At 41.8% G+C, this 12,077-nt stretch overlaps 1 protein-coding gene across 15 annotated transcripts in view; it reads left to right on the top strand.

Moving 5' to 3' along the window:
• MTSS1 (MTSS I-BAR domain containing 1) overlaps positions 1 to 12,077 on the top strand; it is a 236,854-nt gene that overhangs the window by 169,669 nt on the left and 55,108 nt on the right. Inside the window, exon 1 of one of the 15 annotated variants that reach the window (XM_043976377.1) lies at positions 2,621 to 2,642. The exons of the other annotated variants lie outside the window; for them this stretch is intronic. The gene's annotated coding sequence lies outside the window, so the exon portion shown is untranslated. Of the gene's footprint in view, positions 1 to 2,620; positions 2,643 to 12,077 lie in introns of those variants that run through there. 15 annotated transcript variants of the gene reach the window in all.

Genomic DNA, 12,077 nt, shown 5'->3' on the forward strand with positions numbered 1-12,077 from the left:
AACTGCCTCACAAAAGAAGTTTCTCTGTCAGTGGAGGTATTCTGAAGCAGCGGCTGTGCGGCCACTTCTCAGGAAGTGTTTGAGGAGCAGCTTGGTGGTACAATGGGCAAAGTGGGGGACTTAGATTCAGGAAGACCTGAATTCAAATTTTTCCTCAGACATTTAATTAGCCGTGTGACCCTGGACAAGTAACTTAACTACTCTCAGCTGCTGTTTTTTCTCTCTGTAAAATGAGAACCCTATCTCATGGCGGTGTTCTGCGGGATCAAATGAGTTAGCATATGCAGTATGCTTTGAAAACCCTCAAGCATTCAAAGTATGCTTGCTAGCTATCACCATTGTTATTATTATGTCCTGCGGGGAGTCTGTTTTGTTGTCTGTAGCTCCATTACTATTTTACTTTGTGTCCTCTCAGTAAAGAGATCAGAGATTGAACAAACAGTTCAAAGATGTGCAGCTTTCTGGGCATTGAGGTCGGGGTGGAGACTCCTCTGCTGAAGAACTTCGGGAGATGCTATTATTGTGACTGACAGCCTCAAACTGAGCCATCTTATGTTGGTTCCTGGAAGGTACCTGAGTGAAAATCACAAAGGGATTGATTGGTTTGGGGCTGCCTTTTTGGGGGAAGGGTGCTTCCCCAGAGTCTGTGGTCTTCTATGTATATGGGAGAGGAAAAAATTGTTCCTACAAGACACGTAGGCCTTTCCCCTTGTTTAAAAACTGCCCTTAAACCACACCTGTGTTCACGCTTTGTGTTTCAGCAAGAATCGGTAGTAGCATGCAACAGCCTATGCCCCTTGTTTCCTGATATTACTACCCCTTTCTTACATGAATAGTCCCTAATTTAGAAGTTAAAAGAAAAGTATCTAAGGTATGGTATGTGGCAAGGACCTAATTTTAATAATTTTCCTGCTTCCAGAATTAGTGGTAGTTTCTGAAGTTACCATAGTTCCATATGTTCTTGTAAAAAGTCTAGCTGATTTTCAAAATAAAAACTGATTCAGGTCCAGCCATATTTTCTGTCACTCTTAAAGCATCTTCTTACTTTTAATCTCTCTTCCCCCTTTCAACCCAGACTTATCTGACTCTTCTTATGTCCTTCCCAGGTAGAATATAAGCTCACAGAGGGTGGGAACTATTCCATTTTTGTTTGTTTTAGTATCTACAGTGCCTGCATCTTATTGTTGTTTGGGTGATTTAGTCGTGTCTGACTTTTCATGACCCCATTTGGGGTTTTCTGGGCAGATACTGGAGTGGTTTACTATTTCCTTCAGTTCATTTTACAGATGAGGAAGTGAGGCAGGTAATATTAAGTGACTTGCCCAGGGTCACATAGCTACAGAGTGTCTGAGGCCGGATTTGAAATCAGGCCCACCTGACTCCAGGGCCACCACTATCCAGTGAACCAACTAGCTGCCTGGTTCTTAGCAAGGACTTAATAAATGCTTGTTGAATTGAATTGGGTTGGATTTTGGACTGTAAAGTGAGGCATTTTTGTTTTTAAGACAATCTCAATAGGATGGAAGACTTAGGCTGTATTGGCCTTCTGGGAAAAATTGGTGTGTGTTTCCAAATTAATTCTCCTTTAACGGCAAACAGAATATTTCCTTCATTTCTAGAGCAGAACCAGGTGGCTCTTACCAGCTCTTTGCTTGGAAGCCAGGGGTGTAGTCAGAACTACTTAATGGCAGCTCTGAAAGGCCATGCTGAGGCCTAAGTCGATTGAGGCTAAGCTTTGGCGAAGGATGCATCTGAATTCCGGGGTCCCATGGTTTCAGGTTTAGTGAAGCATCCTTTCAGGAATGACCACATGTTGCTGCTCTTAGTGCATAGCCCCGACCTTTCAGATCTGGCACGTGCTGAGATTTTCAAAATGCATTTTCCTGTCCAGTGGTTTTGTCTGACTCTTAATTAGCCTTCCAACAACATTAGTCTGTAAATGGGAAGCTGAAATGCTCAGTGACTTTGTTGTAGCTGGATGCTCTGAATAAAGCTCCCCCCATCCCCCCTTTTCTGCTTCCTCTCATCCCTCCTCCTTCTTTGACAGTGCAGCCTTTTCAATTCACACTCGCCACCTGCCCCCAAGATGGACCAACTGACTGTGTATGCCCATTAGCTGCCTGCTGTGGGGTAGGATGGGAGCTGCCTGCAAATGAGGAAGCTTAGAACAACAGAACAATGCCACTTGATGGTTTTCTATCGTCCACATCCAATAACAAAGTCATTGTGGCCTGTTGCAGTTGGCTAGATTCAGTCAGCCCAAAGCCTTTTCCTTCTCTTCTGGATAATTGGTGCTGTGGCATCACTTCCTTTCTCTGTTGTGCCCCCTCCCTCATCCCCAGGCTTTTGTTTTCCACCCACTCTGTATTCCCTCCCCAACTTCTAATGCACTATTTCCTCTGTGTGGATTAATATGTAAAGTGCCCATCACCATGGTACCCCTGTCATTCACAAGCAGCATTAATCACTTTAATTTGTGCCTGGTGCAGAGTGTCTCATTTATGGGGGAGCTGATGTAAGATCAGAAATAAAATTTGGTTCTCTCTGGTACTAAAGTCCCCATGAGTGCTGAGCGAGTAGACTCTTAGGTGTACAACATGGAAAGGAACCAATATGTGGCCCCGTGAGTATTTCTGGATGAGGTAAGTTTCATCCGGTCTCGCCAAGCTGCAGTATGCTGTATTCATCTGTTGTCATTAAACATTATAATATCTCAATTAATGTCGGCATTATCTGGTTTTCTCTTCCATCCTCTCTGCCTGCCTCTCTTTGGTAGACTCATCGAGGCCCAGTTGGAGTCTAGCAAATGAGGTTCCCGAGGGTAGGGTCCTGATTTTATATTCTTTGGTATTTTGCCAATACCGTTGATATACCCAGACCAGGACCCTAAAGCACCCCAGAGCTCATCCTGTCCAAACCCCACATTTTATATCTAAGGAAACTGAGATCCAGAGATGTTAAGCAGATTGTCTCAAGTCTCATAAGAGGTAGTACCAAACCCAGGCCCTGCTGGGCCAAAACTCTTGTTCTTTCAAGTTGTCCCAATTTTTGTCCATCCTCTGGCCGGCATCAGGTTGTGTATGCTTTGTTCATCTTAGTCAAGTGGAATTCAGTATTCGGGTATTTAAATATCAATAAGGAAAACAGTTCTGCAGTCTGTCAGCCTCAGCCATCCACTAAATGCCTCGGCCATTATTATGGTCAGAGTTTTTCCTGTTGTCTAATTCTAGTCTTTGGCCTTAAAGACAGTTTCTTTCATAGCTTTGTAGAGTTCCTCCCCCCATACTTCCCTACCCCATGAGGGTTGGGAAAAGATGAACATTTTCCTGAGATTATCAGTGTGGGCCTCAACCCCCTGATAATCTAGATGTATCTGGCATATTTCTGCATGTCACGTGTGCCTCTCTTTGCCTTTTGTACCAGCGGCTGCTGGTTTGAGATTTCACCAGTGGCTATTTACTCTCATCTCTAGGATTTAATTCACTAATCTCTAGGATTCAGGACAGTTCTTGGCACATAGTAGGTGCTTATTAAATGTTTATTGACTGACTTCCTATTTCACAGAACCTCAAAGGTGGTGCTAGACTGTGCTTGCTTGGAAATTGATCATGTTGTAAGTAAACCTTACACAGCTACTTCTGAGTAGATGGAAAGGCAGTGACAACCTGTGCTTTATCTTGGAAATTTAGTGAATGTAGATTATAAAAAGTTGGAAAAGGTTTCCCTTCCAACTTTGAGTGATTCAGGACTCCTTGTGGGGAGATCTAGGTCAAGGAGAGGACTATAGGATTTAACAGGGGCTCCCTCATCTGGGTGAAATATTAACAACAATAATAATGATTATTATTACTTTAAAATTATTTGTAATCATAGCTAGCATTTGTATAGCATGTTAAGGTTCGAAAAGCACTTCCCCTGTTATCTCCTTGGATCTTAACAACCCAGTGAGGTAGATGCAAACATTATGACCGTTTTATAGACATTGAAACAGGCACAGAAGAGATTCGGTGCTTTCTGTCTTGTAATGATTTCCTGTTTGTCCTATGTACTCTATATATTGGTTCGCATATTACCTCCCCCTTTAGATTTTAAACTCCTTGAGGGCAAGAGACTGTCTTTTGCCTCTTTATGCATCCCCAGTGTTTAGCAAGGTGCCTGTTACAGACAGGGTTTGTGTGCAGCACATGACCCAGGGGGGACACATGGTACAGTGTAAAGAGTGGTGGACTTGGTCGCAGGTCAGGCCATCACCAATTCTATCTCTCACAGCTGCCTCGATTCGGGTGTTTGGCAAACAGCTTGGGCTGTGAAGGCTTTTCTGGTTGATTTTCAGACAGCCAGCAGTCGTTTGATTTCTGGCCAAGTTGTTTCCATGGAAATGATGTTGGAGCTTAGAGGTGGGGGGCTGGGGTGAGAAAGCCTCTGTGTTGGGGGTGGGGGATGATGGGGAAAAGAATGTCACATGGATCATTGAGTGAGAGCTGGGCCGGACCTTAGAGGCTCTCTAGGTCAGCCTCGTTTTACAAATGAGGAAGCCCAAGGCTGCCCATTTCTGTTTGTTAGGCTTCCTTAGAACTCGTGTCATCTGTCCATATGATTTCTCTTTCTTGTACCAGATGGCATTGACATGCTCCATCATGTTCACAAATTCCTATAAAACTTATGTCTGTACCATTTGTTCTATTGCCTTATATTTAGTTGTCCTTTGTTGGGGGTGGGGAGGTATTAGTGTCTTGTCTCCCCAACTGGATGGATTCTGATGGATGGATAAATATCAAACAGTTGTGGGAAAGGGCCTTATCTAAATTTTGTTCCTTCTCCAGTACCAAATGCAGTGCACTGCACACAATAAATATTATTAATGATGGTGCCAGGATATACCGTTAGCTACCAACTCTGCAGTTCCGCGTATGAGGCAGGTGGGTGAAGACCCAGAACAAGTCAGGCCCTTCAGGGGAAAAATCAAGGAGCTGAAAAAGAGAGAGGCTTGCATTTACCATTTATAGAAAGGGACGATGTTAAGACATTTTCTTATTGGTTAGTCCCGTGAACATCCACTTAGCAGCCCTACTGGGAGCATACCGTTCCAGACATAAGACTGGAAAGAAATGTGGCCAGAGGTCATTTATCAATATCCTGATCCACATCTAAGCCATTTCAGAAAGATGACAGTGTTGCCTATAAGGACCAGGCAGTTGTCAGTCAACTAACATTTGTTAAGTACCTACTTTGTGCTAGGAGCTGCGCTAAGCAGTAGAGACACTAAGACCACCTCCTCTCAGTCCATCTCTTGCTTGGTCTGCCCCTTTATCTCCAACCTTTAGAGAAATTAATATTGAGCTTAATAATACATATACCTTGAAGGCAGCTAGGTGGTGCAGTAGATAAAGCACTGGCCCTGGATTCAGGAGGACCTGAGTTCAAATTTGGCCTCAGACACTTGACACTTACTAGCTGTGTGGCCCTGGGCAAGTCACTTAATCCTCATTGCCCTGAAAAAAAAAAATGCTCAATAATACATATACCTTTATTTTCTTTGGTTGATATTGAGCTTAATAATACATATACATATGTCCAGCTAGGTACCACCTTGATGCCTCAGGATGAGAAAGGACACCAGATTAGAACAAACACCATTATCATGAAAAGTTCTGAGATTTGATGATTTTTGAAGGAGGCTAACAATGAAACCATTTCCAAAAAGACCCAAGATCAATGAAAACTCACCTTTTCTGGCAACCCATATCAGTTTGGTGTGGTATCCCCAGAGGCTCTGCAGTTTGAATCATGATAGACTCTCTCCCATGGGGACTGCTCTCCCTCTTCATCCTTCTCTCTTGGAATCCCTTCAGGCCTCAGCTCAAGTGCTGTCTTTCTACATGAGATCTTTTAAGATCTCCTCGGCTGTTAGTACTCCCCCAAATTACTGTGTATATACTTTGTATGTATTTTGTATTTATATTCTACTGGGGGAACGCAACATGTATGCAAGTTCCTTGAGCGGAGAGACTTGTCTTTGTAGCTTTGTATTCTCAGAACCAGACACATCGCCTTCATTATTAAGCACAATGGTGCTTAATACATTTTTTATTGGATACATTAAGCACATGGTAGGTACTTAATAATTTTTTTATTGAGTAAATTAAACACATTAGTGGGTGCTTAGTAAATTTTTGTTGAATAAATGAATGAATGTATTTGAAGTCTGACGGGTCTGGATGCAAATTCCTACAATGAGTAGAACTTACTTGTTGAAGTTGCTCCATGCCTATTGATTAGAGTTGTCCCATGGTAGTGAGCTCCCCTTCACTCAAGGTCTTCTGGTAAAGCTGGGTAAGCACTTGTCAAGAGTGTGATGGGAGGGATTTGTGATAGCTGTGTGACTTTGGGCAAGATATTTCACCTTTCCAGGACTAGATCATAGCTAAGGCTTTATTCAGCTCTAAATCCTGCAGTTTTATGAGGGGCCAGGGACAGGGCAGGTAACAGAGAGGAGAAAGTTTTCAGGATCCTATGCTTGTTATAAAAACCTTTCTCAATGCTTTATTGTAAGTAGTCCAGGATTTTATGGTTAATGTGTAAATGATTCTCTCTAGTGAGGGTTATAAAACTATCAGAGCTCCCCACATGTGTCTGCCTCTCATGACCTTTAGCCAGAAAGTCAGTTGACCTTTCGCCAAATGAAGGGCCAGAGCCAAATAAAAATAAAATGTTTCCTGTGGGGAAAGGAGATTCTCCATGTTTGTTTATAGTGAATTACCCTGGTTAAAGGCTGGATTGGTAGGTTGTTGCCATGCAAACAGCGCCATCTGCTGGCTTTGCCCTGAGAAACTGGCGAAAATTGTACCACTTTCTGTGATTTGAAAGCAGGGACCAGGTGCTCCATCTTCTGCTCCTCTGAGGAGGCCTGGGTCTCTGTAGCCAAGCCTAGGGCCCTTTTAAAAGCCCTGGCTTCCTGTTGGGTTCATATGGTACAGTCTTCCAGTAGGATGTATGTCCTAGAGGGGCATGGGGTTTTTTAATCTTTGTATCCCTAGCACCTATCCCACAGTGCTTTGCCCATTTTTTCCCCAAGTGTACTTTTTAGAATCTTTTCATTGATGTGGGGAACCCCAATGAGGTGATTCCTTGCAGGGAGGCAAAGCAGCACTTAGCTTTACACTTTTTAGTCTTCAGAAGTTGCCTGGGGGCATTGAGACGTTAGATGGTTTACTCAGAAGTCTCATAGCCGGTATGTGCCAGATATGGGATTTAAATCCAGCCTTTCCCGATTCTAGTTAAGAGATAATCGACAGGGCAGCTAGGTGGCACAGTGGATAAAGCACCCCCTGGAGTCAGGAGGACGTGAGTTCAAATACGACCTCAGGCATTTGACGCTTACCTAGCTGTGTGGCCCTGGGCAAGTCACTTAACCCTCATTGCCCCACCAAAACAAAAGAGATAATGGACAGAGGCCAGCTCCCTATCCATGACTCTGCACTCAGTAAACACCTGATGAATGAATGAAGTTATGGACATGAATCCAAATTAGAATTACTGCTTAGGTCCCTGTATCATTTTACCCTGTTCTTACAAGGGTCTTAGCTTCTTTGAAAGGAAAATCAGAAATGTGGTCGAGCTCAGAATCACAGATTCCCAGAATCTGAGAGTGAGAAGGGACATCAGCATCCATTTAGTCCAACCCCAGCGCCCATGTAATATACTGAACAAGCAGTCATCTTGTCTCTGTTTGTAAATCTCCAAGGAGGGGGACCTCAGCGACTTCTCAAGGAAGTATACTCCACTTTTTTTTTTGGTGGGGCAGTGGGGATTAAGTGACTTGCCCTGGGTCACACAGCTAGTAAGTGTCAAGTGTCTGAGGCTAGATTTGAACTCAGGTCCTCCTGACTCCAGGGCGGGTGCTTTATCCACTGCGTCACCTAGCTGTCCCCCAGTATACTCCACTTTTGGACAGCAGTAATTGTTAGGAAGTTTTCCCCAACATTAGTTCTACATTAGCTGTCTTGAAGTTTACTCATTACTCACAGGGTAGCCCTTCAAGCTTTGGAAGACACCTATCATTTATACCCCTTTGTTCTTCTCCAAGATAAATAAATATACCTCGTTCCTTCAGTTGATTGTCACATGACATACACCCAAGGCCATCCACCATCTTGGTTGTCTTTCTTCCCCATGACATTTTCTAGTTTATCAAAGTTCTACTTAAACTGGGATACCCAGAACTGAGTCTGTTACTCCAGATGTGTCCTGACAAGGGCCCAGTACAGTGGCACTATCGCTTCCCTATTCCTGGAGGCTGGGCCTTTTTTCATGCAGCCCAAGATTGCATTAGCTTTTTCTGGCTGCCATATCACACTGCTGACTCATGAAGCTTGCAATAAAGTAAAACCCCCAGATCTTGTTCAGAACAGCTGCTGTCCTCCCCCATCTTGCAATGGCGAAGTTGGTTTTTTGTAACCATGCAAGAATTTTTTTAAGGTTTTATGGATGTGTTTTGTTTCTATATTACAAACATTTACAGATCACCCTTACTTCATGAGAGGTCTCTTGTTAAAAAAGAAAACAGTAAATAAAACTAATAATACAATGATTTCATCTGAAAGCACATGCAACATTCTATATCTGTGGCAGCCCCCCCCCTCAATTTTTTTAATTAGCAGAAATCTGTTTTCTCTCCATACTACCTCTTACCCCATTTCTTGTATTAAATTATATATGTAGGGGCGGCTAGGTGGCACAGTGGATAAAGCACCGGCCCTGGAGTCAGGAGTACCTGAGTTCAAATCCGGCCTCAGACACTTGACACTTACTAGCTGTGTGACCCTGGGCAAGTCATTTAACCCCAATTGCCTCACTTAAAAAAAAAATTATATATGTGTACACACACACACACACACACACACACACACACACACACACACACACAAGCAAAATAAATACTCTGTTTCTGTCTCTGCTCTGTCTCCTTCCTTCCCTCCCTCTTACACTCCTTTTCCTTACCCCCTCCTTTTCCCTCCTTCCTCCTCTTTTTTCTCTCCCCTCCTCCCTCTCTCCTTTCCTTTTTATTTGTCTCTTTTGTTTCTGTCTCTCCCTACTCCCCCCCTCTATATATGTATGTATGTATGTATGTATGTATGTATGTATCTAATTCTTTACACTAAACCCATCACCTCTCTGTCATAGATAGCATGTTTCATAATTCTTGCAGCTTCCAGAATTGTTTTATAGTGCTGTTGTCATTGTACAAATTGTCTTCATCCTGCTCATTACATTCTTTATCATTTTATAAAAATCTTCAAAATTGTTCATTTTTATAATATTGATGTTATAATATAAAATGTTCTTCTGACCCTGCTCACTTCACTTTGTATCAATTCATATAAATCTTTCCACATCTTTTTGAAACCTTGTGGTTCTTCATTTCTTATAGCACACTATCACTCCATCATATTCATATATCACAACTTATTCAGTTATCCTTCAAATGGTCAGTATCACTTTAGTTTCCAGGTTTTTTTTTTACCACCATAAAAAGTGCTATTATAAATAATTTTGTACATACAGGACTTTTTCCTATTTGTTCGATCTTCATGACGTGTAGACCTGTAGCCCTCAAAGGGCATGCACTATTGAGTAACTTTTTGTGTATGGTTCCAAATGGCTTTCCAAAATGATTATATCTAATCACAAGTCCACCAACAATGCATTAGTGCACCTGTTTCCCCACAGCCTCTCCAACATTATAATTTTCCTTTTTTGTCCTCTTTACTGCTCTTCTGGGTTTGAGGTAGAATCTCAGAATTGCTTTAATTTACATTTTTCTAATTACTAGGGATTTGAAGCACTTCCCCCCCCCAAATGGCTATAGAAAGCCTAGATTTCTTGCCTGGAGATCTGCCTATTCTCAGCCATATAAGATTTTACATTTGGCCCTAATGAATTTCACCTTAATGGATTCAACCCAATGCTCTAGCCTTTCTGAATCTTTCTGGATTTTGACTTTTACCTATTGATTTAGGATCCCTCCAGACTTCTGTATGACCTATCACTTTGATGAAACATGCCATACATACCTTTATCAATGTCTTTAAAAAATTTCTTAACACAGCATAAAGCAGTGGGGGTTCCACTGAAATCCTTCTGCCACGCTCACAATGAACCGTTAACAATTACTCTTTGAGTCCATCCATCGCACCATTTCTTAATCCAAATTGTGTTCTTGTCTAGTCTGTCTCTCTCCATGTTCTGTACAGAAATAATGAGATACTTAAATCTAGGCAAACTGTTTTCATAGCAGTTACCACAGCATTTAAGTAATCCTGTCGGGGGTGGGGGGTGTTAGTCTGTCATGACCTGTTCTTTTTTTTTTTTTTTTTTTTTTTTGGGCAGTGGGGATTAAGTGACTTGCCCAGGGTCACACAGCTAGTAAGTGTTAAGTGTCTGAGGCCAGATTTGAACTCAGGTCCTCCTGAATCCAGGACTGGTGCTTTATCCACTGTGCCATCTAGCCGCCCCCATGACCTGTTCTTAATGAAACCAGGCTGGCTCTTTGTAATCGCTGCTTTCCTTTCTAGATGTTTACCAAGATCTGTTCTAAAATTTGTCTAGCAAGCAATGAAGTCAGATTTACTCTGGCCCTTTCATTTTTTTTTTTTTTTAATATTGAGATAGTTGTTCTCCAGTTTTGTGGCACTTCTTCCATTTTCACTATCCTTTAAATATCTCAGCCTCGTATGCTAGCTCTTTCAGGATCTGAGAAGGGCCAGGTAACTTGAGTTCTTCAAGGTTAACTAGATTCTCCTTTACTTTCTATCCATAGTTATCTTGGGTATCAAGTCCTTGTTAGTCATTTTTGTTCTATCACTTTCAGTGCAAAGGTCACTCTCTTGGCAGAGAGAAACAGAAGTACAATAAAAAATCGAAGAGGTTCACTTTTTTCCCTTTATCTATGACTTCTTTCACCTTCCTGAGCTAAATTTGGCCTTTAGTGAATATAATACACATACACACAGCGTATATTTGTAATACATATATTTTATGCACATGTATTAAAAGCCTGTTAGATGTTCAGGATAGAGGGGAAAGGATTTCTTAAATATTTTAAGGATCTGTGATCTTATTAATATGTATATTTCTCCCCTCCCTCCAATCCACATTGTAACCTCTTTGCAGTCTTTGATAATTGTTGTGACTGAAAGATTCATTAGCTTTTAGCTAGGTTAGCCTTTGGATAGTTGACATAAAATAGAGTGATCTAGGTTACTTGGTAAGTTCCCTATTCATCCACATTTTTCTCTTCTGACAAATCTTCTTCCATGAATTCTGGGTCTGGAGAATTTCATTCTTGAGCATCCCCCATCCCTTCTGGCCTGATTTCTTGCCTTTACATATGAACCAGGTCTTTTCCAGGCTAGCGTAAGACTTGCCAGAGCTTATGTTGCCAGTATAAAGTTGAAGAGCATAGGGTCACCTCCTTGTTCCCCATGAAAGATTGAGACAGGATGGCAAGGAGAGAGTGTGGTGCTTCAGTGAAAAGATGTAGAATAAAGGGGGAGATTAAAATGACTGATCTTAACAAAGCTAGGACTGAAGGGAAGCAGATCATAGGACAGAGAACACTTGGAGGAGGTAATTCTTGCTTGATAATTAACTTTGTCTTCAATTCATAGAGTTTTGCTTTGGAAATATATTAGTATTTAATCAGCCCTAAATTGCTTGGTCTATTAAAATAGTGCCTTATTTGACACTTTTTTTTGTGCTGAACCCACAAGCTTCAGTGTTTCCATAACATTTATAATTTTGCCTGGCCTTCAAATGTTCATTGAGGAGCTACCATCTGTGATTATAATCAGTTTCCTCCCCCACTCCCTCCACCCCAAACTAACACGGAGTTGCTTATTGAAGCACTGCTTTTGAGAAAGGTAGGGAGAAAGAGATATGACAAATCATTTGAAAAAAGAGAGTGGGGGTGAAGCTTCTTGGCAAATCCAAATAGCCCTGTGCACTTGTTTTCCTGTATCTTCTTCAGGCTGAAACCTTTCCTGGTCAAGCTGTTTTTTGTCATTAAGTTGTTTTTC

This window comes from Dromiciops gliroides, chromosome 1, assembly GCF_019393635.1.
Source record: "Dromiciops gliroides isolate mDroGli1 chromosome 1, mDroGli1.pri, whole genome shotgun sequence".
Classification (NCBI taxonomy): Eukaryota; Metazoa; Chordata; class Mammalia; order Microbiotheria; family Microbiotheriidae; genus Dromiciops; species Dromiciops gliroides.